The 6,983-nt window shown below is 36.7% G+C and overlaps 1 pseudogene; it reads right to left on the bottom strand.

The window, feature by feature from the left end:
- Nucleotides 1-2,034: 2,034 nt before the first annotated feature.
- On the bottom strand, nt 2,035-5,953 carry LOC149419980 (toll-like receptor 6 pseudogene; annotated as a pseudogene).
- Between the last annotated feature and the right edge of the window lie 1,030 nt (nt 5,954-6,983).

The raw sequence follows: 6,983 nt of genomic DNA, 5'->3' as shown, positions 1-6,983 counted from the left end.
TTACATATAATATATATAAAAAAAGTTCCCCCTTATTAACACAAAATACTAGAAGTTATAGTTTGTATTCTTCGATTCACAGGCAAACATAATAACATAAAAAATTGGGTCATTTATTTGTTCAAAATCATCTTATTCCAAAAAAACTTTCAATGTTTAAAATATATGCATACGTCACAAAGTTATGTTAGGTGTTTATTATTATTATTATTATTATGCGTGACAGTTGTTTCGCCTTCCAAAATTCTGTGAAAGCAAACTGTGGTGGAGCCGTTTACAGCCGTAATATTTATATATTATTTCTATATAGGTAATGTAGGTATTTATAATGAAAATATTTTAACAAATTATCTTTATTTTTACTACCAATATTTAGATTAATTACCGAGTACATTGGATATTGTTAGTGGTTATTATTACAGTGAAAGCGAAACAGTTATCACGCCTAATAATAATTAAATGGCACATTATTTTAAATAATCTTTTTGAAAAAATTAAATACGGCATACCTTATTATCAAAAATAAATAGTGGAATTCTACAAATTAAACATGAAAACAATAAATCTTTTATTTTTTAAATTAGTTAAAATAATGAAAAAAATCTTAATACAATTGTTTGAATTATAATAATCATTACCAGTGATGGTATTATTTTTGCATTCACACAATCACACATATTCTAGCAATCCCACATAAAAATTGTTTTTACATATTTTTTTTGTTTTTTCTGGCGGTATCTGGTTCGAATGTCACATAAACAATCATGTGATATTTCTTTAACCAATCTATTCGGTTTGAATTTGGTTACCACTAAAAAGTATGCGTTTAAATAAATAGCAATTATTAACTTTCGGCAACAATTACACCGGATTTTAATTTTGAAGCTTTCAAGTTCTATGAGCCTTTCCATAAGTGCAGTCACGTCAGGATACTCGTATACTCGTATTACCAGTTAACAAGTTGGTGAAGAAAGCTGATTATTTTTTGACATGAAACGGAGAAATTGATAATTTTATATCTTCCTATCGTAAAAAGAAAACATTCATAAATAAATCACTATTGATAACAAAATGTGTGCACGGAAAAAATAGTTTTGCTAATTTATTTAGAATCTCCTGAAATTATTAGTAATCCTGTTAAAAACGGGAATGCAGGCCGTTCCCTGATAAACTTTTAGTAAATTCCTAAAATATCGGAACACTTGTGCATGCAACATTGTTTGTTTTTACAATATATAATGGCGAAAGGTGAAAATGTTAGAATTTTTATTAACACGCGTTCCGACATCGTGACAATACATTGGTATTTTACTGCAATTTATAGGAAACTTATCAATTCATTCGTTAAAGGCCTGCAATCCTGTTTTTAACCGGATTACGAATAATTTGAAGAGAAGCGCCCCGAATGATTCATTTTGTTAAATGGTAAAAATAAATATGTTAATATTTTTTAATAATTTCAAAAAATATTATCATATTTATTTATCACAACACAACATTGGCATTACAATTTGAACGAAAATTTGAAATATAAAAGTAAGAAACAGGTACAATTTGAGGTTAAACATATTTTAGTTATTCCAAAATTAAAATACATTTATACGAATTTTGATTCACAGAGATGCCAAATTAATAGTCCGAAATCAGTTGGGCGATAAGTTTGTGTTTTAAGTGAATGTTAGCTTTCAACTAACTTCTGCTGATCACATACCTACAAAAGTATAAAAACGTGAAATTATCGAAATCGTACCTAGATCAGTCTAACCTTACATAAAAGTCATTAATACCTAAATTAATAATGTTGATATAAAATAGATATTAAAACTATGGCCTGTACAATACTCCCAAAGAATTAGAATGTTGCTATCTGGAAAAACGATAATATCAGTCATGCAAAGTCTTGTTAGACCTTCAAACCTTGGGCCGAAAGCTGAGCCATTGAAAGGAATAGATATTTATATTTTACATAATATGCATAATATTAAAAACATACTTATAATTCACAGCCTTCAAAATTGATCACGGAGCATATATCTAGACAAAGTAAGTCCGGCCACGGCCCCGCCCGTGCCCCGGGCCGGTGGAGCACGCAGCGGCTCTGCCCTGCATGCCGGAGCAACCCGCGCCAGAATCGAGCCCCCCGTGTCCCCCACACTCGGAGGACCACAGGACGCTGCAAGGGGGTGGCAGGGTTCTATGGTATCGATGAACACTTTCCGCCGAATGGGTTGTTGTCTGATATCTAATGTTTTGGTTTTTCAGAGAGTGAGTAGAATTAGCAATCATAGTTTTATTATAAACCACGTCTGGCATGGCAAAGTGAAGTTTATCCCAAAATCTCTTCTCTCCCCAGTAAAATACTCCGTGTGAGCGGAGAAAAACTTGAAGCTCGGCATCCAAATTGAGTGCACTGACGTCAGTTGATAAAATAAATATAATTTTTTTACTTTTAGAGGACAATCTTAGGCTTTTTAGTGTCGAAAGTAATGAAATCCTAAAATCATTGTTCCCCCATTCGAGTGATAAGAAGTTAATCGTTAGAATGACGACTATTCGCTTCGAAGCTTCAGTGACGCTCGATATACTCTCCGCAATGCACGAGTTGCCGTTGCTGTTGCCCCTCTTCGCGTGAATGTCTCGATAGTGCAAGCAAATGGTGTAACCACTTTGCTCTAACTCTGAGGATATGGCCGTGGTGACGAACTGTTCGTCTTCAATGCTGTAAATGACATATGCATCGTATAACCTATCCGTTTCAAAGTCAGCCGTATTAGACATCTTATTGCCCATAAACAAACGAATGCCGTACCGAGAATAAGCCCATAAGCGAAAGTCTTGTCTAAATGCAAATATCAGAGCACCAATCATGCAAACTAAAATTGCCATTATGAAAATTGATGCAAAAATAGAGACATAGTTTTGCCCTATAAATGTTGGTTCGGAAAAATTTAGTAAGGTATCCGGGTGTTCTACGGAAGTCGCGAGAGAGTTTTCCACGAGTGTTCCACAACGACTCAGGACCGTAGTAATGGTCTCTTTTTCATGATTATTCCCAAAACAAAATAATTCTTCGGCATCTCCCGAATTCATTCTCAGCCAAGAATCCAGCCGAACAATGTTATGACAGTCACACGACCACTTATTTCCTTCTAAGGATACGTGTGGTAAACTACCTGATGAAGATGCTAAAAGCTGCCAGGGAGAAAAGTGAACTATTTTATTTTCATCAAGTCTAAGAACTTGCAAGTTTTTCATAGCTTTAAACGTATCATTTCCCACACTCGATATGCTATTATGGTCAAGATATAGTTCATTGAGATTATGCAACTGATCGAATTCATCCCCTCTGAGCTCTTCAATCATATTGTTTTCCAAGTGTAGAACTTTCAATGACTCGACTCCCTTAAAAGTTCTGTTGTGCACGCTATGTAAGTTACTATTATTTAACAACAACACTTGTAATTTTTTTTTACCAATGAAAACGTGACTTCCCAAATCTTTAAAATTATTACCATCCAAATATAATTCAGTGGCATCCATAGGAATCTTAGCTGGAACACTCGTGTAGCCGGTATTAGAACAGTCTACAACATTTGCTGTCCACGTGAGATCGTGGTAGCAAGTGCAATTCTTAGGGCACGTCATCTCACAATCACACGCATCGAAATCACAACAGTGGCAAAGGGCAAAGCAGTGGGTGTCATATGGACATAAGAACTGCGAAGGTTTGAGTTCGAGGACCCCCTTGGCACCTGTCCCTCTGGAGTGCGTAAGGGAACAGGTGACTATTTCTATATCGCCTATCCTGGGATATTGGCGCGTGTGAGCTAGTTGATTGATACGTTGCAACCACTCCATGGAGCAATCGCATTTGAAGGGATTTCCACTGATGTAGAAGTCTGGGACATCTCTTGCCCCATCAATATTACTAAGTGCAAGTGCTCCAATGTCCATTGTCTGTATGGCGTTTCCGTATAGCAACACTTTCACTAAACTATTCTTTTGAAGAAATGTTGCGGTTTGAACCAAGTTGATATTATTATCATTCAAATACAAGTGTTCGACTGTACGCGGTATAACTTTACCAGTTACATTTTCGATTTTATTGAAACTTGCATCCAACATTTTCAGACTTTGTTTTGCGTTTTCGCAATTTGGAAGAGATTTCAACATATTTGTGTTTATATTTAACCATTCCAAATTGGATGGAAGGTTTTCGTAACTGAACCGCGTTAATTCGTTATCAGATACGTTCAGCCACACGAGAGATGACAGTTTCTCGAATAAACCATGAATTTCACGTAATTTATTACCATCCAATCGTATAGCTTTTAATGACGGGTTCATGTTGAATGAACCTACATCAATACTTGTTATTTTATTAGAAGCAAGATTTAACACCTGTAGTGATGGTAAATTCTTAAAACTATATAAACCAACCCTGGAAATTTTGTTGTCTACCAATCGAAGACCATACAACTTATCAAGTCCCTCAAAAGACGAATTCATCAAAATGCTTATGTTATTTCTTCCCAAGTCCAGTGATTTTAATAATCTTAAATTTTTGATTGCCTCAGGAACAACGTTTAATTCATTTGCACTGATACCTAAGTCTTGCAAATTTGTTACATTTTCAAAAGCGTTTTGATGTATATACGAAATACAGTTGTGGTCAAGATAAAGTTGGTTTAAAACATAAAGTTCAGAAAAATAATTCGATCCGATTGATTTTATTTTATTATGAGATAGGGTCAAAGCATGAAGATTTTTTAACTCAACAAATGAATCTTCCGAGATATATTCAACCAAATTGTGCTCTAAATTAAGAATTTGTAAGCTATATAGATTACGAAAAGCGAGTGAATCTAATTTTACTATAGAATTATGAGCTAAATTTAAAACTATCATTCTCACTAATCCAAGAAACGAGTCCTTACTCAACCCTCTACTGGTCAATTCATTATTCGACAAATCTAATATTTGCAATTGTTCCAGTCCATCAAACGATCCCGGGAATAAGACACTTAAATTATTTTTATTTAAATAGATTTGCTTAATATCTCGTGATGCTTGCAGGAAATCAGACGGAACCGAAGATATAAAGTTACTAGATAAATTTAGCACTTGTAGCGTTGTGAGACCAGTCAGAGCTCTATCTCCTATAAAACTTATCGCGTTCTGTTGCAAATAAAGAGAAACCAGTGACCTCAGTTTGGACAAAAAATTATCTTCAATTTTAATAATGTTATTTTGAGATAAGTCCAAATCTTCTATTGCGGTGTTACAGGAGTCATAGGTTGCAAGCTCACCCTGGTTCGAAAATCCTAATTGATTCACGTCTTGTATACGATTTCTGGTTAAGTTCAATGTTTTCAAATTGTGAAGATGACAGAAGACTTCTGGTGGCAAGGTCCAAATGTTATTGTCCGACAGGTCCAAATGCCGAAGTTCCCTCAAACCGGAAAAGCTCTCCGTGGACAGATCCAGCATCATAGGCGCCCAGTCATTGTTGCGCGTTCTCAGAACTAGGCTCTTGAGTTGCACCATTGCAGCAAAAACTTTAGGCGGCACGTAGCGAATCTTACAATAGTCGATTCGTAAAGTTGTCAATTTGTTCAGCTGGAATAAGAATCCGGATGACTTGTTTTGTTGATCTGTGTGTTCCAAAAAACTTTCGAAGAGTAATATATCACTGCACAGCACATGCAGTTCGGAAATATGAGCAACTATTGATAGTGGTAGACTTCCAAGTAGAACCTTTTGACTGCCAATGGTTCGGAGGCTACACGATAATAAGGAGCCCCTCCTTTCACAACTGCGTGGCAACTCGTGACCTGACGATAGTCCTAATCCTGATAAACACAAGAAAATCCGAAGCAAACACACTTCCCACAATCTAAAGAAAGTCTTACGTTTAGACATTCTGGTTGCTGACAAGTTTTAATAATGCGTACCACACATGACGCCGTAGCTCACTAAACTTCAAAACCAGTCCGACAAGTTTGTTTCGATAATAATATCATCACGTAAAGTAACCCGCCAAAGTGGTTGTGTTCGGGAGAGCGCGACCGTAGGGCGTCGCGGCTCGCGGCCTACTGGCGGAGCGTCGGGGGCGTCGGGGCGCCCTTCACCGCCCGTGTCTCCCCCATACCGCCTTGCGTCGGCGTCGCGACGTGTGATACGTGTGCTCCGCGCTATCTGCATGTGTCTGTGTCTGTGCAGTCCGCGCAACAGATTCGCAATCACGCCATTAACTTTCTAAACATTATTCATACATTATAATTCAGGGTAGGTTGTGGCAATCTCATATCTATATCATGTAAATACAAAATATGTCTTACTAGATGTGTTGTATTACACCAATTTCATGGTGGTGGAAACGTAATGTTGATTATTGTGAGTTAAAAGCAATATAAATTACACTTTACGAAATGCTTACCATACCAATTTTTACCAATTTTGCAAAACAAAGTTGTTTGTTGTTTTTTATGCTCAAAAGTTTTAGATTTTGATATGAAACATCTTTTGGCGAGCCTAGGGGAGGTTAAACCGACTCGTACCGACACGTGGCAATCGTGGCAAGACGACCTTGCACGGAACGACGCTTCATTCGACCGGTCTCTGTTCGGAGAAGGCTCATCGAAGAGTAAACTTTGCGGGATGATTTGATGTCTTGGGCCTCGATTCACGACGAAGTCATTCCACTCGAACAACGAGTGGTTCAACCCACTCGTTGTTCGAGTGGAGTAACTTTTGACGTTTGGCGTGTGTAATTATGTACTTCCACTTGCACAATTATTTACCTTTGGCGTATTTAATTATGTACCTTCGACTCAAGAATAAGAATTTTGACCAATGTATGTACTTTCGACGGCGATTGCGAGCAGCCTGGATTGGAGAATCGATACCCTGGACTCAAATATTTTTCTTCATTCCAAAGTAAAGTTTAGGTTATATCCACAGACATAATATTCATATGTCTA

The sequence above is a fragment of the Hesperophylax consimilis genome, chromosome 11 (genome assembly GCF_061612785.1).
Source record: "Hesperophylax consimilis isolate HC1 chromosome 11, BYU_Hcon_1.0, whole genome shotgun sequence".
In the NCBI taxonomy this organism is placed as follows: Eukaryota; Metazoa; Arthropoda; class Insecta; order Trichoptera; family Limnephilidae; genus Hesperophylax; species Hesperophylax consimilis.
This window is presented reverse-complemented; position numbering and strand designations above follow the sequence as displayed.